At 35.2% G+C, this 26,739-nt stretch overlaps 2 long non-coding RNA genes across 2 annotated transcripts; one reads left to right on the top strand and one right to left on the bottom strand.

Moving 5' to 3' along the window:
- On the top strand, positions 1-4,978 carry LOC137401744 (uncharacterized). The gene is made up of 3 exons (XR_010979387.1): positions 1-1,229; positions 3,769-3,911; positions 4,209-4,978. It is a non-coding gene; the product is annotated as an uncharacterized lncRNA (long non-coding RNA).
- Positions 4,979-13,843: 8,865 nt separating this feature from the next.
- On the bottom strand, positions 13,844-24,415 carry LOC137402129 (uncharacterized). Its single transcript, XR_010979469.1, has 4 exons — positions 24,366-24,415; positions 22,894-23,007; positions 17,427-17,564; positions 13,844-13,957 (listed from the first exon to the last, which is right to left on the bottom strand). It is a non-coding gene; the product is annotated as an uncharacterized lncRNA (long non-coding RNA).
- Positions 24,416-26,739: the final 2,324 nt, after the last annotated feature.

Here is a 26,739-nt window from a genome sequence, read left to right on the forward strand (position 1 = left end):
ACAATAGCATACACAGGTGTGAAGACAAATATGGTGTTCATATTAAAGCCTGGTTTCCATATAACAGCACAAGGCCGCGACGTCCTGCGTGCGTAGGCCAGCTGTGATATGGAAACTTCAACACACGACGATAGCGCGACGTGCGTACGCTAATCGCAAGGATCCAACAGAATGGGTCCTTGCGATGGGTGCGCACGATTATGTATCCCACAATACACCGCTAGACCTTGTCAACCCATCCCATAATTCAAACGGAGGGCTGTTTTCCGAAGAAATCCGTCTCTCCTACGAAAAAGTAAGGAAATTATCCACTCTGTCCAATGCAAGCGTGGTGCCTACGCGCGATATGGAAACACCGCATTGCGGCCCATGAAATGCATTGTGCACGATCACTGGGCTGCGCACGATCATTGTGCTGTCATATGGAAACCAGGCTTTAATGACACTATGGCTCACGGTAAAAAAGATGTCATTGGCTACTCAAATAGAATATCGGCTTTGAAAAAAAATTTTCTCTTTGGACTATATCGGTATCAGGCTTGTTTGCGCTGTTCACACGATACGATTCTCGGTCAGTAGAAAAATTGGTCAGAGAATTGACCCAAAATCGGCTGCTGTGACCGCAGCTTTAGTCTGTTAGATTTAGCTTTCTGCTTTTAGGAGGAAACTTATGTTATGCAAAAGCTATTATAACGAATATTGTTGGTTGGTCACATCGTGTATCTGCTCTAGTAGGGCAGTGGTGTCAGGTTTAATGCTTATTAGTTTGTTGTAGGGGCTTAATAGAAACTGATGTTTTTTTTTCTTCTCTAGAGGGTATTCTCAGTAGAAGCATATATCTGACTTTCGTTCATTTTTGGCAATTGTTTCCAGTTCTAATTTATTGCAGCTTCAGTGGTAGTGTCTGCCTTTGAATTTTGAGCTAATATAATCGTGCATTGTGTTGCCATTTTGTGAAGCGACCAGCATTTGTAATCTTTAGTTACACACCCCATGAATACCTGTCATTGTGAAACAAAGGAACTCATCATGTTATTCAACTTCTATATTAGTATTTATGCATCCTGTCTTAAGAGTATTATACACATCTTACATAACCACTCATCCCCTTTTATTTAACCATTTCTGATGTGATTAGGAAACAGCTTTCTGGACTCTTGCTAGCTAGCCTGGGCATGGCTCTCGTGGTGGATATGGAGAGAGAGCCTGGGACACATAGCGAAAAAAAGGTAAGATAACTTCTGCAAAACGAGCGACATATGTTACATATGACGCTCAGACTGATACTAATGGAAGCGTGTTGTTAGATTCGTATCTCACGATGTATTAGATGTGGCGCGTTTAAAAGCCTATTGTCACGGTAACGTGACTTGATCTAGTAAAAAGCGCTATTTTTTTGATAGGCTGGGTGGTTACGAAATACCTCGTTTGATAATAAAACGATAGGAACCATAGGCTACTATTCTCTTGCGTTTTCACGTTAGCAGTTTCATTTCCTATACTGATAAAAATGGAGCCATTCAAAAATTACTATCAAAGCTAGGCATAGTCACACTGAGACCAGAACAGTCTCAAGCTTTACAACATATTATCGCAGGTTTTGACCAATTTGTAGTTCTTCCTACTGGCTTCGGAAAGAGTATTTGCTTTCAGATGGCACCGTTTTGCAGTGGTAGGTCCGAGTTGTTCATAATAACTGTCGCGAGTAATAATACTCGTGAGTAAAATAAAACTGAGATTACTTTTTACCAGATAAACTTTTCTTTACTAGCAGCGTGCAATTCATTTTTGTTGTTCTATTGCTATTCGTTTGCTATGTTTGTATTGTTATTGTGAATTTTTTTTATTCAATTGATTCAAATTTTTATTATAATTAAATCAAAACATAATGAATTGAACATATGAAATAATAAAACTGTCGTTATTGATTTATTATGCAACCAACATTTCATACTTACTAACCAGCGTTTGTTTGCTGCCAATTCAGATTGAAAATAATAGATAATACTCGCGTAGATCATAAATAAGACCGTCACATGATACTCCTTCGGAAATAAAGATTGTGATATTAGCGACTTCAGAAGTCGGCTTTTAGAGTTGTCTTCTCCGCGTGTTGCGATGTGTCCCAGGCTCTCTCTCCCAATCCCCACGAGAGCCATGCCCAGGCTACTTGCTAGCCTGACACGCAGATTTATTATTCCAACATCCTAGCACCTGCTATTTTACTGCTTAGCATAAATGTTATCTGCTTCCTTGTACTTACTCGCTTACTGCCTAGGAAGCTTTGCAGCGCCCGATCGTCTGTGATCTACGGATGTGACGATTGCCTGACTGATTAGGCAAACATATATAAGCCTGTGTAGATCAGAAACAATTCGAACTCCATATTTTACTCACGCTCTACATATCACTCTGCTCTTGTATCACTCTTTATATTTTTAGACTTGCGCAATGAGCATCGGCCATTGACTTGATTAGCCTTCATATATTTTATGTTTTTGCAATTGAAAGTTTGAATTTTTAATAAATATATTCTGTTTTAAAGTTTTTTAACTAAAACAAACCAGTCTAATTCTTGACATTAAATCTACACCTAAAATACAGTCCTTTATAAATTCGCAAATCATAAACCAACTACTTGAACCACCAATCCAGCACTTATAGTTAATAATCCTTTAAACAGAGGGTCATTACAATTTCTATGTCATCAGTCAACTATTCAATTGACAAGTTCATTACTGAAGCAGCATGTTTGTGGTGGTTGTAGATAGTAGTTTGTGATTTTGCTGCCAGCAACTTTCTAACAGCAAATTGTTTCCAGCAAAACTGTTGAAAATCTGAGTGTATTGATTTTAACTATATACATTGTATAATAACCGCAAGTACATCACTAGCTTCCATACTATACTCCACACAAGTTGCTTGTAAAAGTGTGTATCTCATAACTGAATATTGTAAGATGGCAGATCTCTTCATGAGTGTTTCTATTGTATTCTCAACAATCTGGTTAATCATTGATTGGCTTGGTTTGCTGAGCATTAGTATCTTTGTCAGACTTATTATTGTTGGCATAGGCCTGAAATCCTCAATTGCTTTATTTGTTTTCTCTATAAAACATGTTATAATGGAACTCTATACATAACAACCCAAAGGTAGACAAATGTATTTTATTTTATAATTTTAAAAGTATAGCACTATGATTCTTCGTCTTAACTTATTAGTATGCTGGACTTGGTAGATGGCATCGAAATCTGCAAGCAAACACATTAACAATCAAATATATTACAGAATAGGAGAATGTGTTCTAAAAATGGTAACTACCCTTGTTGCTAAGCTCGCACCTATTTTTTGGATCAGCTTTAAAATGGCTTTTTTGCTAGAAAAACAGCAATACTGTTTCTAGTGCTTTTTGATTCAACTTAACTAGCCCATGTTTATTACATTTACTGTGACTAGCATGCTCACTTATCACCACTTGCGACTCTACTACATGCCATTCAGTCACCTAAATGCTGAGTATTATTTAATGTCATACGGCAACCAGCTTTATGGATGCAAAGCTTTTATGTGAATTTAATAATATTTTTAAAATTAATTGCTATTAAATCTAAGTGGTAGGTACAATGGCTGGTTTGGAAACTTTGGATAAATTTTGGCACAGTATTCCGATGTCACTCATGAAAAGATCCTGAGACCTACCGAAATTTATTAAAAATAGCATTCTTTGCAATTGTGTTATGCAATTAAAACTTGATTTTAATGACACAGATGGCTCCTGCCCCTACTTCTCTCATCTAAACCAAGAAAGAGTCATGTAGAAGGTGACGATGACTTCCATGATGATTTGGAATCAAGCGAACAGCTGGAAATCGAACTGTCAAGGTCTGGCTCGAACATAGTGGAGTGCATCGGTAGGTAAATATGACCAATATATCCAGGTTTTCTACAAAACAAAATATCTGGCACACATTGCAGCCTTGCTGCATATGCTAAACTGCATGGCTGCTCATATTGTGGTGCATAATTTGGGTATATAAATGTATTTTGGTATTAGCTACTTTCACTTATTGTTAGTGTATAAAGCAGATATACAGAAAGCAGAGTGGCTTGAAATAATACTGCAGCAGATCAGCGATATGTAGTTAAATTTATTTTATGGTTGATACATATGCTTTTTATAATAATATTAGCATATGGTATTTATTTAGCAGGTTATGAGGTACAGAGCTTAAAACTCAACTGCAATGACTGCACCAGCTTTATAGCCTCCTGTCCAGGTTTACGCATCAGGGGATGATGCGATACTAATCGGTGTAAAAGATAGAGGTGGTATGTTTCCACCTCATCCTGTCATCACAAAGATATGTCTAGGCTCAGAACTGAGCATACGGCAGGGTGTCGACTTACAAGGAATCACTGCAGACATACACAAGCTGGTGGTCACTAAAACTCTTTCATCGGTTTTACAAAGCAATTTGCATCAGGGATTTCCATGCTCGTTCCACTGCACAGCGCAACGTTAGTTAAAATATCACCTCCAGATATTTCAGGATTATAATTCATCAGGAGGCTACAAAGGTAGCAGCTAACAAGGGAATCTCAGATCATGGCTCAGCCGACTGGTCGTCTTTAGTCATGTGTAGCCTTTCACAGTATGTCTAGAAAAGTGTACCATTTGTCGCTTGTTTTCTACGAGTTTGCTGATGCTGTTTGCATAACACCCAAGACCCAACATTTATATTCATGGCAGACTGCAATCAGCGTACGATGTACCAGTGTGTATGCATTTGAAATCAGTTTGTACACCTAGCTATCTGACATGTTAGCCCATAGCATATGGCAACATTGATAATTTTGCAATATCTTTTGGAATACATGTGCATCAATATACACTTTTACTCGCACTTTTTATATGAAATATTCAACTTTATGTTTATAAATTTGCAGGGTAGGAAATACATAGTGTATAAGCGTTGTATCTAAAATTTGAAACAAATATCTTGCGTGCTTTAGTAGTTATATCGAATTACATGTAGCAACAAAAATGTCTCTTGATTCTTTCAGTGTAAACAATGATGACTCACTTGCCTGACCAGCCGCAAGTGAACAAAGCATTGCCCTTCTGTCACAAAGCATGCTGCTATTTATATAGGACATCACGGCTTTGCATTGCCCAGTCTCCTATAGCTAATAGGTCTTAAATAGGCTCGTAAATGTCACCTTCAAGAATGGGTAGTGAGCTTCAGCCAGCGCATTGGCATTTAAAATACACCAAAGGTCAAGCTGAGAATTAAACATGAGTAGCAGTACGCAGACCAACACACACAGGCACACATACATATTGAGCTATCCCTGCTACTTCACTCTGTATGGGGTATAAGTGGTAACATCACTTATGAGTTCAATATAGTGTCAGGGTCAGTCATGTAGTAGGACACTCCCCTGGTCATGAACATAATCTCCAACATATCTATGGCAAAACAGTCTTCAGCCATTTTGCCGCTGTTTAACTATGTGAATACAATTGTGAGAACTTTGCAAATTTTATGCAATTCAAGTTAGTTTATTTTTATCCTATAAAGTTCTGATCAGACATCAGCTGTAATCAGCAATTTGGATTTAAATGCTCTCTGTTGTGTCCTTATGAGGCTTACAGCGTACCCATACCCGTGGTTTTATAGGACTATTTTGACTATTAGGACTAAAAATGGCTTGAGACAGCTGGAACAAACATTTACTGAACCAAAATGAATCGAACAATATTAGAGCATGAGCGTTTAATTAATCTAGCAAAAGGGCTACCCAAATATTGCAGCAGTAATATTAGGTGCTCAAAATTAGCCAGTTCAACCTTCTTAGGAGGGTTTTTGACATACACTATTTTCCCATGATGGGCAGTGCTTCGGAGTTGCGCCCTTTCCGAATCATGGAAACGGCGTCTTCGCACTGAAATCACTGCGCACTGATCAGTGCGAAGTCTGTGCAAATTTGCAACAAGGAAACAGCAACTGCGCAGTGGCTGCACATATCTCCCATGCCATGAAAACGGATTCTTCGAGGGCCATGAAATAGTACAAAAGCTATCCTGCTAATCTTGTTTTTTTTCTAATCTGATTTTCTTTCACCTATATTTAATTATGGTCTGCGCCCACAAGGATGAGGTGATTACTTTCCAAGACTTTGTTATCGATGCCAACACCTTTCGAGAAACAGGAGGCACGTCCTAAATAACGTTTAAATAATATATTGCTTAAAAAATTCTTATTAAAATTATATTACTTTGTAAAAATTGTGTTAAGTTTTGTAAAACATTGTGATTGTGTATTGTAAATAAAAGTATAATGATGACAGAAGCATAAAAAGACCTTTTCTGATGTTCGGTATCCATGATCGATTCAATTTCTCCATCAGGCGATTCGATTTATACAATGTCTCTTCTCTGGCTAATTTGCTGAAAACCGCTGCGCAGCATGGTAACGTGTCAATCCCTTCGACTTCGGAGGGGGCTGCATCGCAGTACTGCGCACCATGGAAACATAGTTATAGTCCTTTTAACATTGCCCTAACAATAGACCGATCTTTAAACAGAGCAGCTCGTTTATTGTGAACGATATTTGCAATAAGGTTTCCTTTTTATACATTTGGAAAATTTGCAGGTATTTTATAACCATAAAACAGCTAAAGATTTTTGCTTAGATTTTAAAATAACCTATCTAAAGTTTTTTTTAAATTCTGCAACTGAATAAAGCATTGTTGCAGAAAAACAGTGATATCTTATAGAGAAGTTGTTTTCATTGCATGAAGCAAGACTAAAGCTGAATAAGGATACTTCATTAATAATAATTTTGTTTGTGTTTTAAAGAGCATTGTTAAATATTAAAATGGTTTTCTATTCTGTGCTAAAGTTTTGCATGCAAACAATAAAATAGAAGGAACTTAAATGACAACATAGGTGAAACAAGTGCAGGCCTCGATTGAGTAAAATGTTGGTGTATTGTACCTAAGTTCACTTGAAATGTAGAAAAGAGTAAATTGAATGTAATAAAATCCTGCAAAAGTGCTCTCAACTTCAATGAGGAATTAGTACGAGTGACTGCGCGTTACAATCAGAGAATATGAATAATTAAGCATTTTGCTATGTACACACTGTACTCTGCAATCGAGCGTTTCAATAAACACTTGCTGATGTGGATTTAACACCAGGCTTGACCTCATAGGTCAAGTACTAGCCTAATTAATGACTCAATAAATAGCCAAGCAGTCTTGTCCCGCTAAATTAGCAGCAATGATTCGGAAGGTTGGCACATTGAGACTGCTGAAATGGAAATAGAAACGGCTGAATCGCGAAAATGTTTTTAATGTGATTGTCATCGATATTCTAATGCACATTAATAACACTAGTGCCGTTTCCATAATTGGCAAGAACAATGGATTCGATAATGTTTTGTAGATCGCAAAACTCGCTTAGTTTGCGGATTTATGCCGTTTCTATGACGCAGATAACTTGTGGATTGGCTCAGTTTGCAAATTATGAGCGTCATGGAAACGCAGCTATTGTATGTTAATTCTCTAGCATGTTGAACTCTTCTCTAGTTGAGCTCTAAGAGATGAGCGAATTAATCACATCCTTCAAATAGCACTACAGTAGATGGTCTCACTGTCAAGGACTGTTACACAGGCTGAGGATGTCTGACTGCTAACATGAGCTCAGTCCGTTGACTATCTTTGCGTTGACTATCTATGCCATCTCACCGTGCGGCGCAATCTAACCATAATGTTTTGGAATGTTGCATATATGTTACAGCCATTCTGAAAATAGAAATACACACAAATTTTTATTAATCATTTTGATACTTATGTGGCTACAACATATAATGGCACTGTTTTGAAGCTGTCTTCAATTATATTTGCAGATGTGTCAAAGGTTGGCTTGCAATAAAATTCACATTACAGTTATTTGGTATTAAAAGATTCACCATGTCTTACTCTGTTATGTTGTAGGTGCAAAATATGTGAAAAGGGATTACAAGCTCTTAAAAGCTCAAAAACGAAAAGCCGCCATAGCTTAGAATCTCTTTATTTCGATGACGTAACCACGAAGTTTGGTTATTGTCTTGTCACGAATGTTCTCATGCGAATTGAAAGGCCAATACAAAGCTCAATATAAAACTTATCGTAGTATTAGTTTATGACAAACACTTTGGGTTTTACCAAAGACCGCATATCAAATATAGATGCTCACTACTTTACAGTTTTGCTTCGGCCTGGTCTAATTGGCAAGTCATAATCTGATAATGTGACCCAACACTTCGCAAATAAATTTTGCAGCGCTTTTCGATCATCAAAGGTGACCAACAGGCTCGTCATGATTATCAGACAATGATATGTACTCCTTCGGGGTAAGGTTAAAATATTTAATGAACTTTTGCGATAAGTTATAAGTTATCAGTGCTAAAAGTGACAGCATTACAATGACGATAAAACTGACGCGTAAGAACAATAGACATAGTTTGATTGAATGCGTGAAGTATATTTGTGAAAACATTTTTACGAATAAGATTGCATGAAAGTGTAAACAGAATCCATCTCTCATAACTACATCACGTTTGAGCCGTTTTAGAAAGGGAATCCAAACTACGGCGGTCTCGTGGGGCTGCGATTTTATGTTCGTTTTTGAGCTTTTAAGAGCTTGTAATCACATTTCCACATCTTTTGCACCTACAACACAACAAAGTAAGACATAGTGAATATTTTCATATCAAATAACGGTAATGTGAATTTTGTTGCAAGTCAACTTTTAACAACTAAACACCTGGCCAGACATTTAGTTGTGCTGCCAAAATAGATGACTATGGTATATTTAAACCCACCAGTCTCATGTGCATCGCATCTCCATCATTCGCTCATTGAGCAATGCTATGGCTGTCCCAAAGTAGGTATTATTCATGGAGTAAGCTCTATGACTGCATGAACAGTAATCAATCAAAAGTTTACTATTTTAGTCATGTTTACCAGTTTGCCTCTTCGCTATGACATCACTCAATAGGCTTACAGTGGAAATGTCTTACGGTGTGTTTACACTGCAGCAACTACTATCAATTTTAGTTGCACATGAAATTGGCTGCAATCACATAGCTGCAACTTCCTACAACTCCACCGATGATTGCACAGTAAAATTTTAGATTTACCAGACTTATTTGTTTTTTGAAACATGTAAACAGTTAGAATTTATATTTTCGAAGCTTGATGCAGTTGCGCGAGTGCATTGGGCGGAGTCAATGACTATCTTTGACATCAAACATCTTTGTAAGCTTTTGCCCTTACAGATGTTGTTACCCGCAGCTAAAGCTTGGAACATCAGCAGAATATATAACAGAATCTTTGTGATAGCTTTTGTCATGTTATGGAAGATTTTGTTCACCCAACCTCAGACAAGCTGACTATTTTACAGCGCTTACTGCTTGCTGTTTGAATTTTTCACCTTTATTGCTCTTCTATATGAATAAACATGTTTCACCAATCTTTGCAAATGCTAGTTGACTTTGATCATGTCTCATCGCTTTTCTTCTTTTCACAGTGTATGACTTAGTATGAGGCTTCCTAGTTCATCTACTAGCAAAGTTATGGTAGGGATACTTAACAATCACTTTCAATACGTCTACTTCATTTAAAAGCTACAGAGTGACAAATCTAAACATCTGAGGTATGCATGAGTTGACATTAACTGACTTGCCCTTAATTCGATTATGGAGCAAACTTTGAAGGCATGGTATCAAATGAAACCATATACATGTACCTCTGAAAGGTGTTATGAGGTCACTTAAGTTAAAGTTAAACTAAGCCAAAATAAATTTGGGCCTACAAAAACAACACTTGAGCTAAGGTTAAAATGGTCCGCTGCTTCTGTAAAAAGTATTCACAAAATTAGCCATTATTCTTCTTTGAGGTGGGTTTTCAGATAATATATCACATATTTCAAACATTCATCTTGTTCATTGCTAATAAGACTAATATGCTCATTGCTAATATGATTAATTTATCTCTGCAATACATTCCAGTTCATTAGAACATTGTCAAGACATGCACAACGCTTCATTTATTACTAGGTGAATGCCCTGCGTTGCAAGGGTAATAGAACTGCTTATAAACACTACATTACCTACTACATTACAATTACAGTACATTTTCTGCAACTGTTTATAAGTTGTTTTATTACCCCTGCAGTGTTACATAATAGGGTATAATAGAAAAACACACATAAGGTTGTAATACAGAACATTGATATCTAAGGATAAGAGCATAGTTAATACATTTGTCTAGTCCTCCACAATATATATATATATAAAAATTGTTTCCTCACCCCGGATACCCAGTATGGGTGGTAAATTCTGCTCTAACTCGGGTCTCCTACCAGAGACCTGGGAGTTTGAGCACTCGCCTCAAGATCTTAGCTGTTCCCAATAGCGCACTTTTCTGCAACTCACCTGAGTTGATTGCTGTTGGTATTTGGGCAAGCCACATTTTATGCGCCGGTGTTATTGCGCCCAGTGCCCCAATGACTACTGGGATTACAGTTGTTCTTACATTCCAGCATTTTTCAATTTCTTCTCCAGAAAGGGAGATATTTATATATCTATGTATGTATCTATTTATATATCTATTTATGTATGTATATATATATACATATATATATATATATACATACATATATACATATATATATATATATAAAGTTTATTAAAAACTACAGGTTAAAATCATTACTACTATTAGTTTCATGCAATCGTGTTGCAATCTTCAGGTAGAATGACTAAAATGTATAATGTACAAGCTATAAAATTACTTAATAAAGCTGAGGGCTTAATACTATTGTGTGATATATATATATTATAGTATACAGCAAATTATGTAGTCAAATTATGTTATTGAGCTAATTAGATGTTTTCTGGCATGCCGGCATGTGGATATTAGCTCACTTCTAGTGTTAAGGCTGGCTAACTTCGGTTCGAATATGATGAAGTACTTTTCCCATAGACATAACTGGCAAGATTTTGTTGATGTGTTGTAAGATCGCGCTCTTTTGATGATCTTCCAGGTTATATTATAGCGAATGTTCTTGTCTTTTAAGTCCCATATGTATTTACTCAATTCTGTTTGTAGCCTTTTAGTAGGATATTTAAAGGATGTATTGTGGTTGGCTAGTCTTGTTTTAAAAGTTGTTTCGGTTAGGCCTACATACGTTTGTTTCTCTTGCCCATCGCGTTCTTCAGACTCTACGGTTGCCTGATATACTATGCATTTTGAAAGGCATTCTCCATTTAGAGGGCAATTTTCCCGATTTTTGCAATTGCATTTTCTGTCGGTGTTGGTTGGTTGTGATAGTGCTTGTTTATTGTGCCCGCTAATTATGTGGTTGATATTAGAAGCACAGCTATAACTTAGTTTTACGGAGTTTTTGTTGAAGATTTTGTGTAATTTGTGTTCTGGTGGAAATTCACTCTCCAGGATCTGGAAAAATTGTTTACCGATCATGGTGTTAACAGCTTTGTTGTTGTGTAATTTGTGTTCTGGTGGAAATTCACTCTCCATTTGTGGTTGCATCATCATCATGCTCTAATTGACTCAATTATTGAGCACTTTACTTTACAGTGTAAACCACATATACTATATATATATATATATATATATATATATATATATATATATATATATATATATATATATATATATATATATATATATATATATATATATATATATATATATATATATATATATATATATATAGACTGTTGTTTATTCATTAGGCTCAGCTTACTTTTGTAGTCTATCAAGAATCACATGTAAGCCCATGTCTATTATTTTAGTGACATCTGTGATTGACTGGTTTAGAACATCAACTAGCCAGATATGCAAAAAAAACAGAAAATAAATGCTCCATTTGCAGATTATGGTTATGTACATAGTGTTGACACAAAATTTTGCATAAAACACGCAAATAAAATCACATGGAAAATGATAGCAAGTAGGCAAGCAAAAACCAAATGTGTCGACAAGCCTGAACAATGATGTTGTGTCTTCTAATATACAACCCTGATTCCTAAAGCTAAGAGCTGTCTGATGTGGACTACTGAGCCGTAGCGATACTAACTGGTAGTCTAAACATTTTACTTGAACATTATCTTTATGGTAAATGGATTATGATATAGTCAAATTAGATTGAATAGGAGGCCACTTTGAAAAATATATCCACGATATAGGGCTTTCGGATAATAGGAGGCTTCTGATAGGAGGCTTCGCTAGAAACATGCTTAAACAACTCTACTCGTCATGCTGATCGCATACGTATCTATTTTGCATTTTGCATAAATTTTGCCGGAGAGTTCAACATTTTGGAAAATTTTGCAGGTTAGGAGGCTCTGTAGTTTGAAATGGAGGACCTCCCATTAGCGTAAAATTTGAAAATTTTTATACAAAATTCTGAGTTGTCTTCTCTTTTGCAAGAGAAGTTATCTTCTCATTAAATTCAGGGCCTCCTATTATGTTTTTATATCTTGAATTAGATAGTCCTAGTTCCAAGCTCTACTTCTTCTTTTTATATAAATTTAGCTAACTATGATATTTAGTTTGGTTCTTTTTACTTGTAATGAACCTTTATTGCATCATTTAATTTTCTATCAATTGGTTAAAAAGGCAAACTAATCCCTGAAACCCCATTTCAGGGATTTTGCCAACAGAACCTAAGAAAACCGATTTTCAGGCACATCTGTGTGTGCTTTGATCTAAAGTTTATCATACGTATTATTCATAAAATTGAAAACTTATGCTTTCACTTAATACCTTGTTAGTGGGCATGCATGGCAAAAACAAGCACTTTGTCCATTTAAAAAAAGTTGTAATAAGTTGCAATAAACGCTAGGATGGTATTGACATCAAGTAATTGGTATTGAAACCATCCTAGTTGTCAAATATAAAACTTTTAAAACGTATATTAATTAAAACAGTGCATATATTCATGCTGCCAAATATGCCTGGTAGAGTCAGAGACACCCAATTTTTAAAACATAAATGTCAAACATGGGAGATTTGCATACCTGTGGCCACATTTATTACTTATAAAATTTGATTTAGTCAATTCATTGCTACTGAGGCAAAACTGGGAAATATAGCATATGTGGGGCCCTTTGGATTATAAAAGGTTTCAGATAAGAGCTTTCGATGAAACCATGCAGTAACATTGAACACACTGTGCAGGTTGCATGCATGTATATCTAACTCGCATTTATCAACATTGGTCAGCATATTTCTTTAAAAAAGCCCAAACTTACTCAAAAGGAAAAAAATTGACTCTTTAAGCAACCCCGTCAAGGAGTTGAGTTTACAGAAAAGGAAAGCTAAATATAAGTACGTCAAACAAATTGCTCAAGTGAGTGCAACGGTGACAAATAAAATATTCTTAAAACACAATGAGTTTGTATAAATCTAAAAGTCTTTAGTGCAAATGGAGCAACCTATCAAAAGCAGGCCAAACAGCTGTTACATTACCAAAAGATTAAAAATCAAAGCATTCACAAGAATACCATAAAACATTTATCAACAAAATTGGACTATTTTATTTCTGTCAAATAAAGCTGTAGAGCTTCAAAACACTGAGCTCTATAATTGTCTTGCAAATTGTGCGACCATCTCCTGGCACCTCGAGTATAATGTGTGAAGTTGTGGTAGCTGTAACTAATGGCTCTGCACAACGTTTAAAATATGATTTTAGCTAGAGATCTTAGAGGCGATTCGCAAGAGAACTTTGTTGATTGAAGACACGCCCAGCTACCGAAAGAACTTTAAGGTTGGATGTCATTCCAGTCACTTGATGCCTTTTTGGAAATTGAACATCAACTTGTTGTTTGAAGGTTAGGTAATCTAGACCACTTTGCCTCCACTGGTAAATATGCTGCTCTACCTGCAAAGAAACCAGTTATTAACCTGTTAGTATAGTTAAAAATTAGGAGAATGTTGAACACTACTCATTTTACAGACTTTCCCAAGATATCAAACCAGCTTTAAAACAATAGTGACTAAAAAGTGTGCTCCATCATGTTGTTTTATAACGCTTAGGAGATTGGCCAGAAACTTGAAGAGTAGGCTTTTGCAGCTAGCTATATTGGTGGCTGTACTAAATGTAGGTCACACAGAAGATGCTTTCCTACTGAAACTCTGCATAATTATGTTTGCCCTAAAGAGATTGCAGTTCTCACTATGTTGATGTTATGCCTAAAAAAAAAACCTAGTAAGCCTTAAAAAATTCTTGTTTCGATGTTGTTAACACAAGTTAACTCAATAAAAGTAAAAAACAACAAACATTATCATTAATGCTTTCTTTTAAGCTAAAGCTTTTTTGTCAAACTATTAGGTAAGAATGGTATCTTTTAAATATAAAATGTAATGAATAGTTGGGTTAAGAAAAGCTTTATTTTACAAACTAATAATTACAGCGTTACCATTCCTCTTATTTTTAAGCAAAATGCACCAAAATCTACAAAACTTTACACATTCAGCCTGTACTGTGATGAGAACCGTGTCTGTCCATATAAAGCCACCGTTGGATAATGGAAAAATATTGCATCCCGCTGGGTTTGAACTTGCAACATTTACCTTGCTAGACTGACACTACAAAAACTATGCTAATTAACCTTGTAATAATTTGCAATATTTGAATGCATAATTATTGCAACTGATAATCTTTTACAGCACTCTACACTGCCAGGGTATTTGTTGGTACAAGCCAAGTTGATTCAAAATCTTGAGCTGAGTAAAATTCCTAACTGTCTACACGGTCAATTTTTTTCCATGTACAGATTGACGATGAATTGTATAAAGGTCCCTTTTCATTCAGTTGGCCTTTAACACTGTAAGGTTGGTGTGTATGAATATGCCTTTCACTGCAATGCATACATGTACAAATTAAGCATAGGGTTACTGCCAGGTTACTCTGCAAAGCAGAGTTGTCCTCTCGTGCACTCCAAACAAATCCTAAATATTTAGGATTATACATTAATCATTAATTATATAGACATTATTGAAATTCTTTAAATAGTTTAGAAGTTTCTATTAAAACAGATTTTCAGCTTTTGTTTACACCATTTAGTCTCTGCTTATATGATAAAGCTACTCTTTGCCATTAGCATGTCTGTGCAAATGCACTCGTTTATAACAGTTCATCTTCGTAGACTATTTGAGATGACCAAAATAAATTCTAGGTCATCAAAAAATTTAACTCTGATGCTCATATCAACTGATTTGACAATTAAAAAACATTCAGTTTTGAAGGTAGTAAACATGAATTTGGAGATCAAACAGAAGGTGAGGTGAATAAAAGCCACAAAAGACAGGCTGATACTTGTTGCGGCTAGCTAACAAAGTAAAATCAGTGTCTGTATGACTTATCATTTATCCATCGTCGGGAAGAGCTTGGGAGCAAGATAGATTTTGATGAGACTAGATATCATGACATTCAGCTTGGTATACAGACGGTCTCCAACCTACGAACGAGTTACGTTCCGAACAATTGTTTGTACAGTGAATTTGGTCGTAAGTTGCTTCAGTGCTATATTTTGTATTATACCTTATGCTTAAGGCCTACATGTATATAAGTATATCGAAGGTTTATATTAGTATGTTTAAGGCTTGTATAAGTAACCTGTAAATTGGTTTGTACTAAAAAAACTTTTTAATAAAATGGAGAGAATACTGTGGTGGACGCCGGGCCATGACACAGCATTTCTTATTGATCGTATGTGTTGTCCTTTTTTATTATATCGTTGTTTTAATCGTTATGCTAGAACTTATCTTTGTTGTCCTTTTTTATGTGTCGTCCTTTTATTATACCGTTGTTTCACTCGTTATGCTATTGTTATATCTGATATCATGTTATAACACTATCATTTATCGTCACTTTTATTGTTGTCATACCAACTCGCTAGCGATCCTATTTATTCACCTTGTTAGCCGGTGTTCTCACCGTTTGCCGTTAGGACGGAACAGTTGATATTACTGAATATAACGGAGCGCTCTCATTTATTTGAGCAGAGCAGATAGATGTACGCTCCTCGAATAGTGAAATTTCCTTCGCTAATAAAAAAGCTGAATGAAACTACACACACTCTCTTCTTTTTATTTATTAGTCTAGATCGTGCCAAGTAAAGGTCGGCAAACTCCTTTACAATACATACAGGAAAAATAAAAAAGTTCTTTACGCACTGGAGATACGTTCACACACTAATGCCCTGCAACGAACTGGGCAGAGGAAGGTGGATGCTAGGTGATGCTTCTATGTAGCGCCTCTTTCTGCCGCTAATAAGTCGGTAATACCGTCGGTATTATCGATGAATATACGCGCAGACCTGTTCGTATGTACCGTTGTGTGTAACTCGAATGTTCGTAAGTAGGAAACCGTCTGTATTAACACTCCAAAGCTTTCACTGATAGATCCCCTTCAAATATTTCTGATTTCTTGCGAGGCGAATCATTTTACATATTTTTGACAAAAATGACAATCTCTAATGACAAACTAGTTTAACAATGTATTGGTATCTATAATAGCGAACCCTATGCATCTCATCATTGCTCAAGTTTGGCAAGAATGTAAGCGATATTTTTAAGGACAACTATGAAAATTTTGTTAATAATTTTAGGAACTTTCACCAACTTGACACTTTACCCTATATGGCATTACTTATGTTGGTCAAACAAAAGCTTTACATAAATTATTTACATTGAGAGGAATTTGCGTTATAATAGGTATACATGTACATTATAGCAAAATTTGCTGTACAGCTATTCCAACCAGATAAAAATCTGACCTATGCCCATACTACAAAAAATTCATAATTTGAGTTAAAATACTTGGATTTAAGTTAGAATATGACCTAAAAGTCAATGAAAGGAACTTAAGTTTACTTTTCACATAGGAAACAAATACATTATGCTTATGAAACAATGCAAGTGTTTTGGCCTTAAAGTTTGGCTTATTAATGAATATACTTAAAAAACATTACTTTTTATTTTGTGGGTTTTCACTGTCCACAAAAGACCCTGGTCCCCGTTAATCCCGAAAATTGAATGGTGACTGCAAAAAACAGCTATGACAGGCCGAACAGGATTTGGAACAAAAGGTACATTTCTCACAAACAGAGATTGTAAATGGTACAAAAATGCAAGTTAAGCAATACAAGTGTCATTCAGAGTTAAAAAAAGCTATAGCTTGTTGCATACTATTAGATACATCGTCCAAATACATATTATTGAAATTTTCGGACTAGCACAAAATTTTTCATCTCAATATTTGTAAAATACATCTAAAAAAATATTGTTTTTCACCAAGGTTCATTCTATGTCACTCAATATTTTGGTGTTTTGACACTCTAATTTACCTTCACTAAGTTCCTTTGTCCGCTCTCCTCTGACCAGAAACCTCCCCAAATATGTAAGCTTTTGTAACCTTGAATCGCCAATTCTTTAGATAACTTGTCTAGCACCAGAGTGGGTGCAGAACATGTTATAGCAACACCCTGCAAATAGTAATAACAAAATAGAAATATCACATTTTTTGAATGAATGATTTTCCGATTTGAATTAAACTCTTTTCATAGCTAATCAATTTGAAAGCTCATTGCTTGCTGCAAAAAAAAGGAAAAAACTGAGCAAGCAGAAGTGCATCTGATATTATAGCTTATGACTCTCAATCCCAGCTTTGATATTTGTCACCATTGTGATTTGTAGGCAATAGAAGAACGCGAGTTAAGCAATGTAAAAACTTATTCATATTCTATTAAAAAAATGACTTCAATTATTGAAGTGGTATTTCAAAAGCAATTACTCATTCGTAAAATTGATAGTCAGTAGTCTGACCCTGATCTGGACTTGGCTTTTAGATATTATTGCAAAGTAAAGTTTAGAGCTGGTCACCATAGGTTTTAACTGTGAGTTTCAGTTCCTATCCCAGACACTATGCTTACATATAGTCTGTACAAGTGCTATCATCAGTGGACAGGCAACCAGAATGCAAGAACATGACAACTATAAACATGCAATAATACTTAGTCAATACTAAGAATGATTATGAAGTTTAAGAATATTTATCAAAATTACGTACAGTGGCACTCGCATACCGTTGTTGCTTGAAAGGTATGTTTCCAAAAGAAAATCTTGTCATTTTTCTAAAAGATTACTAATGCTTAAAGGTTGACTTGCAACAAAATTCACGCTACGGTTATTTGGTATCAAAAGATTCACCATGTCTTACTCTGTTGTGTTGCATGTGCAATATATGTAGAAATGTGATAACATGCTCTTAAAAGCTCAAAAGCGAAAAGTTAATCGCCGCCATCACGAAATTGCCGAAGATTAGAATCCCGTTCCAAACATGGGTCAAATGGAACGTAGCTCAACAAGATGGCTTCTGTTTACACTTTCATGCAACCTCATTCATTCAAATATTTTCACAATTACACTTCACGCATTCAATGAAACGATGTCTATTGTCCTCAAGCATCTGTTTCCTCATCACTGTATTGATGTCACTTTGAGCACTGATATCTCAAAACCTACCGTAAAAAATGGTTTAATTTTTAACCTTAGCTCGAAGGAATGCATATCATCATCTGATAAGCATGACAAGCCTGTTGGTCACCTGTGATAGTCAAAAAATGCTGCGGAAATTATGCGCGCTGTTTGGCAGGAAGCATGGGTCACATGATCAGATTGCGACTAGACGATTAGATCAACCCAAAACAAAATTGTGAACTAGCGAGCATCTATATTTGGTAAGAGCTCTTTGGCGAAACCCAAAGTTTATGTCATAAATTAGTGCTACAAGAAGTTTTATATTGAGCCTTTTACGGAACTTACAATTCATGTGAGAAGATCACATGTCAAAACAATAACCAAATCATTTTACTATGTCAGAGAAATGAATTGATTCCAATCTACGGCGGTTTCGGGATCGCGGAGATTAACTGTTTCTTTTTTAGCTTTTAAGAGCTTGTAATCACAGTTCTCCATATTTTGCACACACAACACAGCAGAGTAAGCCATGGTGAATCTTTTGATACCAAATAACCGTAATGAAATTTTGTTGCAAGTCAACCTTCAACAAGCAAAATGATAAGCTCCAGTACCATGCATTGACAACTTGGGCAGCTAAGTCGTACATGCAAATCAGATGAGTATTTTACGGTATTTTGGAAAGGCCAATAATTAACCAATATTTGAGTTTTCATCAAATTAAAGTACATTTAATGGGCCATTTTAGCAGCGCAAAGAAAGCACATTTCTGATGACCATTTGCACCAATTTAGGGCAGGTAGTAGGAGTGAAACAAATTGGTTCGACTTATTTTAGTCAAAAATGGATACAAGTATTAGCCAAATGAAAGTTTGTTACGGAAAGTTCTATCATAAGAACATAATTTGAAATAAATTCTATAATAAACCTCTTGCAGTTGCTTCATTTTGTCCTGCAAACACATTAAAATCTGTAATAGAAAACAAGACACCTATACAAAATCAAAACTGGTAGTTAATTTCTGTTAGTGATGACATATTTTTTATTGTAGTTCTACAATAGCACTATAAGTTCCAAACAGTGCATTAACTATTAATATGTGTCATGATCACAGAATTCATGGTAAGTCGGGATTACTAGATTTAGCAAACACAATTTTGATTCTAGCCTAATTGCAGCAGATTATATGGTCAAAAAACTGAAGCACGTCTACCATTAGTGCAAAAACATAGTTCCAAGAAAACTGGTATTAAAGTTTGAGAAACGGAAACCAATGTAAAGTTTTGTTTACATTTCAAAACGACATAGCAACCAATATCAAGATATTGTGATATTTATCTAGATTTCTGTACTTGGATCCAAAAAACTATGCTGAATTTAAAAATCTAAACAGATTTTAGCTGGTTGTCAAAGAAATAGCTGTATATTTATAAGCAAGTGTATTACTTATTTTTGCAGATATTAAAAACAGCTTGATTGTATCGCGATATTGGGCACACCCAAATCATCAACCAAATCTTTAGAAAATTAACAACAGTAACATATTGCACACCATCGGTCACTATATACTTCGACCTTGCAAACTCGAATAATTATTCTCATAACTAAATCTGATTATAATTTTATAAAAATTGAATAATTATTCTTATTATTAAATATTGTAGTAATCTTGTAAGAATCGTTAGGAAAATATCACCACAACTCCCTTTACTTTCACTGCTTTTGACATCAGTTAGAATACCAAAGTACTCATTACAAGCATCCAAAATGTCAAAGTTACCTTTAAAATCGGCAAAAAAGAAACAATTATTTTTAGCGGACACCATTTTTCAGTACTTCTTGTTTAGCATAGCAACGGTTTTAAGTTTTTTTTCGATGGTAAAATACTTTTATTGGCTAAACTGACTTCAGATTCAGAAAGATCATTATTTGATTGGTCCAGACCTACAGGTTACAAAATTTGTTACCAATATTATAAGTTCAGTTGGTGCAACTTCAAAGTCGAATAACTCAACTTCGTGATTTGCGACTTAACCATGTTTTTTGTGACCGCAACCCATATGATCTACCTGCTGATAACTTCAACTCCTTTACTACCAAATGGATCTCTCTACCGCGACATAAGTGTTTCGTGAAACTTAATTTCTAAAAGAGTGTATAAATGGTTATAACTTTACACTTCAATTGTTTATTAACAATATTTTTATAGCAAGTTTGTCAGCATAAGTTTTTATGTTAGTTCATGCCCCCAAAAATATTACAAACGAGTTGTCGAGTGAGAGGGACCACTTTTCGTCCATTTTGAAATTACTGTGAGGTAAGCACAAAACTCTAGTCGGATGATTTATGAATATTATTAGTTTACATGTTAACTAATCTGATGAACATAATTACTCTCATTAGTACTATTGCTCAATAAAGTTGCTCAGTCTATAGATCTGAAGTTAGTAACCATTTATGGCTGTATTGCTTCTGAAATTACTGGTCATCAGTAAGAAGATTTCATAAAACAAGTTTTTGCAAAGCAAAACTATGCTCAGGTTGTAAACGCATTCTTATTTGCTCAACATATGCAAATAATAGCTTTTTTCAATCAGGTATAGATGTAATAAGATAATTTACTAATTAATCAGTAATCGGAAACAATTTGTACAAAAGCTTGCTAAAGCCGCATCATGCAGCACTTGGCCATACAGAAACACATTGCCAAACGAGCTGTACTATTGGTAGTTTAAGAGTTCACACTGAAACAGCTTCAACATAAAAATAAGACATAAGAAATCAGTGCAAAAACTGCTTCGTATTACATTTACTTCATGCCTTGTTGTAATTGAGCATCATACTGTGTGCACAATTAGGAAAAATGGCTGCAAGATCAAAATTTACCAAGTCTTTTATTTGTTAATGAAGCCGTGATAAAAAACAATTTAGACAATTTATGCAGAACTTAAATGCAACTGCATTTCATCAGCATTTTTATAAGCAGGCTTAGTGTAAAAAAAACAGAGTAAGAGCCATACTACAAGTTCATGAAGTTTTGAACAAATTGTTACTTTTACCCTTCAATTTGTTGTAAAATGCTAAGACAAGGTTAAAAAATTATGGACGCTGTTGGAAGAGAGAACGTTTCAAATGCCTCTAGATTTCATAAAAAAACAGCTAAAAATGATGGCCAGGGTTCTTGAGGACACTTTTATTTGTATGAAAGATTGGTAGATAGAACATTATTACACAAACAGACAATTCCAGAATTAAAGCGCAAACATTGTGGCCATAAAGGGTAAATAAAAATTGTTTCAAAGTAAAAGCTAAAAGGCTATTGTGCCTGGTAGTAGTAGCATCATTACCATATCATTTTTCTATTGAATAGCGTAATACACTTTTTATTAGAATAGAACAGACTTTGGTACATTAATTTGTCCTACATGTGATGGCTCTTAATAAAGACCTAATTTTCACCAATGAAGTGTGCCCTCAGATTAAGATGACCCTATTTATGAACCACACCGCCTATCAGAGTTTTTTAACATACACATTAATCAGCAGAAGGTTTTACGCCTAATGTTACCGACAAAAAATCTAAAAAGTGTGTTGCAGTATGAGCTTGGTCAGGTTCTCATCCTCTTTTGCTGATACAATAGGTAGCAATCAGTAGTCCATTTTCCAAAGGTTTATTTATTGCCCATTTCTAAAACCTTGGTAGCTGTAAAGGTCTAACACAGCTGTTTATTGCAATAATAAACTGTAAAAACAAAAATAATGATTCTCAAAAAACTTTGGTCGCTGTTGGCTGTTAACATGTTTTCTATTAGTTAGATGCAGGATGGCGATTGGTTTTTTCCTATTAGGTACACATATGACCGGCTAACTAATTGCCTACTCACTAATAAGAAATGTTTTGTACAAATATTTTTTAGCGCATTGCTCTTGGTTATAAGCGTACATTGTGCTGAGCTGCACTGCGCAGCCTGTTGTACGCACTCAGTTAATGGACTAGACCAAAATCTGATTGTGTTTTATACTTTTTCCATTCAGAAAACCCAGGCTACACTCATTAAGAAATACATTCAATCTTTAAAAATGGTTAATATTTTAATACTTTGATATTGTATTTGTACAATTTAAATATCAATTGTACATGCCACTCCATACATGGTTATTTTGCTTCATAACTATTGTTTTACTGTTTTTGCGGATTGTCAGTGCTATAGTATTTTAGTGTAGCCAACTACCCAATGTAATGACTGCAGTCTCCAGAGCTCACTTTAGTCATCAAAGCCCAATTTAATTATCAGAAGATTAGGACTACAAAAAGTAGAGGACTCATCAACTTACCCTTCAGTTTTTCAAAACACTTGTAGGCCAATATGATTAGTTCTGTGAGAACATGATTAAAGAACAATAGTTCTGCGTGGTGAGCTCATCTTCGTTCTCTAGATTAAACAACTTCTACAAAAGAACAAAGATTTTAACATTGTATAAAAAAATAAGTTGATGAGGACTTTATGCACAGAGTCTATGACCACCTTCAATTTGGTATTGGAAAAAATGTTGAAAGTGAGCTACCGTTAAACCTATATTTGAATGCACCTTGATTTGATTGGCACCGCTATTTGGGACCACATCAGGAGATTGCTTTGAAAATCGAGCGCCATCTTTTTAATGAACGCCAACTCTATTTGAGGAAGTAAGTTACCTTATTAGTATATGTATAGGTTTAGGTATATTCACCTTTTGTGAAAATATAGCAAGGAGCTTTTAAGGTCCAAACACACTAGGCGATTTTATTGCAAGCGTCATGAGGGCGAAGATATCGCTGGTGCGTGCATAAACACACTCGAGCGATTTACTAGCAAAATGATATAATGGGCACGCTCACAAACTGCCAATAAAAATCCGTATCATTAGTTTTTTCGGAGTTGTTGATAAATTTAGGCCAGTCAAAATGTCGTCGTCTAGGCTACAACATAAACAACCTCCACATTTGTTATTAAACCTATCTCCCTTTCAAAGAGTGTACACTGCCTACACTACAAGAAGACAAAAGAAAAACCATTCTTGTATTTTTAGCTGTATTGTTTTTACAATTTTTTATACATATTTTATTTTGCAGTGGTTTTTCATATTTAATATATTAAATATTTACCATTCTCAAGATGGTCAACCGGCGCAACGATTGACTCCGGATGTTGGTTTTCAACTCGTTTTTTTTTTAAATTTTGTTATGATAGACAGAACTGGGAGTGCTATTATTAAATTCATGAACAATTGAGTGTTCGTTCTGAAGATGTTTCGTAACAAAATAGAAAATTGGAGCTGATGAACGTTGTTGAACATCGGTAAGAAATTATTACCCGCCGTAAAATTACATTCTGGTAAGAACTAACCAATCGAAATGCATCTCGTTAGCAATAAAGTTGTGTAGAGAAATTCTAGCTTTATCGCTCTGCATGAACACGCTGAGTGAATTTTAACGCAGATTAGCTCTAACGCAATATCGCTCTAATTATCGCCTAATTTGTTTTCACCTTAAGAGAATGCTTCAGCGATAACACTTGTTCTATTGAGTCAAATATGCTACAAAGCAAAAAATTACTCTGAATTTGTTGTCGGGGTTTTATAAAAACACCATTATCAGCTTTTCAAATGTCTTAACCGCCAGTACATCAGCAGCCATAATTAAACATTGTCCCAAAAACAAGCGGCCTCAAACTGCCTAAAATATCGTACTAATCAAACATTCCATGTTAAGTGGAAAGAAAATGGGATAAACTACAGCATTGAAATTAAAGCACTCTCGCACTCACTTCATGAACAGTTCTGTCAAAATCTTTACTGATAACTCAGCTTGCACTTTTATTCCATAACTGCCAGAGTCACATCTAGGAGCAATAGGTCGGCTTTGCGCTAGAGGACAAGGAAGGCTAAAAGTGATAAAAATTAGATAATACACAATAAACTTTCAAGTTCAATTAATGATGAGGGAGCAAAAGTATCCTTCATGGGAGCTATTGCACACTTTAAACATGATATTTGTACCTCACAAACTCACATGGTCTTTTAGAGTAAAGTATATGCTCCTATAACGTATATCTCCTATAGCATAAATTCTAGAAAAAGTCGGGCAATTTTGTGAAGTTTTTGGTTCGTACCGCGTAAAAAACTCCATATAACTTAAAGTGTATCATCGGGCGAGTTCTAAAGTTTGATTTGAGTGTTAGTCTGTCTCGCCACACCTGCGAGAAAAGAAAGCGACATACAGCGGTGTCAAAAAGTATTTGTCCACCTCAAACCTCACTGCCCATTTTAGGTAAATTTGTTGTAGTAGTCGTGTAGAGGGATTAAACCCTGACAAACCATGCATCATTTAAAAGTAAATTAACATTAGATCTTGTTGACATCATCAGTAATAAAATTACGGTTAATCAGGGATCAATAATCATTTATAGGCCAATCAATGTGAATCAGTGCTTATTAACTCATTTTCAAACGCAATATGACATTATTAATTTTCAAGTGGAATATTATCACAACAATAAAGATCCTGTTGGACAGCATGTGCAGCAAAGGTTTACAGTTTTGCTTGTTAAAAGAGGAACAGCTAGAGATCCCAGAATTCATACCAGCGTCAACATCAACCATGGATAAGAAATGTGTCAACGACCTCATCATTCGCCTGCATACGATGGGCAATCTGAGCAATAGAAAAATAGTGAAGAAGCTTAGAGTATTTCAATCTAAAGAAAATTAAGTGGTAAAGAAATGAATGCAGCATCAAACCACCAAAGATCTACCACGATCAAGGCGTTTGAAAAAACCAGCTGTCCAACATGATTGCTGGTTTCAGATTATGAACACTCAAGCGCTCGTGAGGCTTGTTCACAGCATGCCTAAGGCTGCAGAATGGTTATAGTCTGCAAAGGCTACCAGATAAAATATTAAAATGCAAAACAACCCCAATGGCTTTTTTCTGGGCCCATAACAGTACAAGACTGTTATTTTCAATTTAGAAAATAATTAAAGAAGAGATAATAACGAAATTTGCGATGACATATTTTCTGGTATGCAGTGTGAATTAGTAGGCAGCGGTTGATACAATAGAAGATATTTGGCAATTTTAAAATCTAGTTATTTCTATTTTTCAGCTCATTAGGATTGTTTTGATACAGGGTTTTATGTATGCGGTGCAAAATATTTCAAATTATGATGAATTTATTGCAGTGCTACACTTACTTAAACAGGCAGACAAAGATTTTTTCCCAACACTGTACATAAAGCATTATACATATAATACATACTATTTCCATGACATTCTGACTCTTGTGATAATTTGTCTGAAGTGACAACGGAACAGAGAATAGGTACATATAGCAGTGCAATTGTTGATAAATACTTTAAGGCTATTGGTCGGTGCATCTGAATGTCACGAGTTGGAGTTGCAATCTTGAGCTCTTAAGAACGAATAGATGACGAAAAGGTACTATCGCTTTTTTATAGTGAAACTATTTTTTCTTAGTCAATTGTTGTAAGTCGCTGTCACGTCAAACTATGCGCTCTTCATCAAATTATTGTTAAATTACCACAATCATGGTCTATTAAACCAATGAGGTTGATCATGAAAAGTTGTCGATGAAAACCAATAATACAGTTAAGGCACCGCCAATACATTCAAAAGAATTTAAGTCGGATTCTCACATGAGCGAGTTTGGAAAGGTCCTGAAATGGTTTAGACAATTTACATGTATGTTAACATTTTTATAATGAAAAATCCTTATCATGTAAACGTTCCTAGAACTGATCATCTCATTTTAGCAGCGCGTACTGTACAGTCATGTCTGATATGAGAGCAAAATGCATTCTGGGACAAAAGCTCGCAAGTTAATTTTCTTAAAGTCCTATCTCAAAAATGTTTTTTATATAAATTAACTAAAGATAAATTATTGTGTTGCCATCCTCTAAAAAACTACCAATAAGAGATATTACAATGAAAAAATACATGATTTTATCTATTCATGCTCTATACCCATGCCCCCAAGGCTACAAATACCTATGTAAAGGTTATGGTCTGCATTAAAATGTAGCAGTATTATGTACAACATAATTTTGAGTAGTGGCAGTATGCAGCAGTCCATACAGTAGCATACCGTATGGAGTTCTTACCTTTCAGAGAATCATAGCACT

Source organism: Watersipora subatra, chromosome 8 (genome assembly GCF_963576615.1).
Source record: "Watersipora subatra chromosome 8, tzWatSuba1.1, whole genome shotgun sequence".
In the NCBI taxonomy this organism is placed as follows: domain Eukaryota; kingdom Metazoa; phylum Bryozoa; class Gymnolaemata; order Cheilostomatida; family Watersiporidae; genus Watersipora; species Watersipora subatra.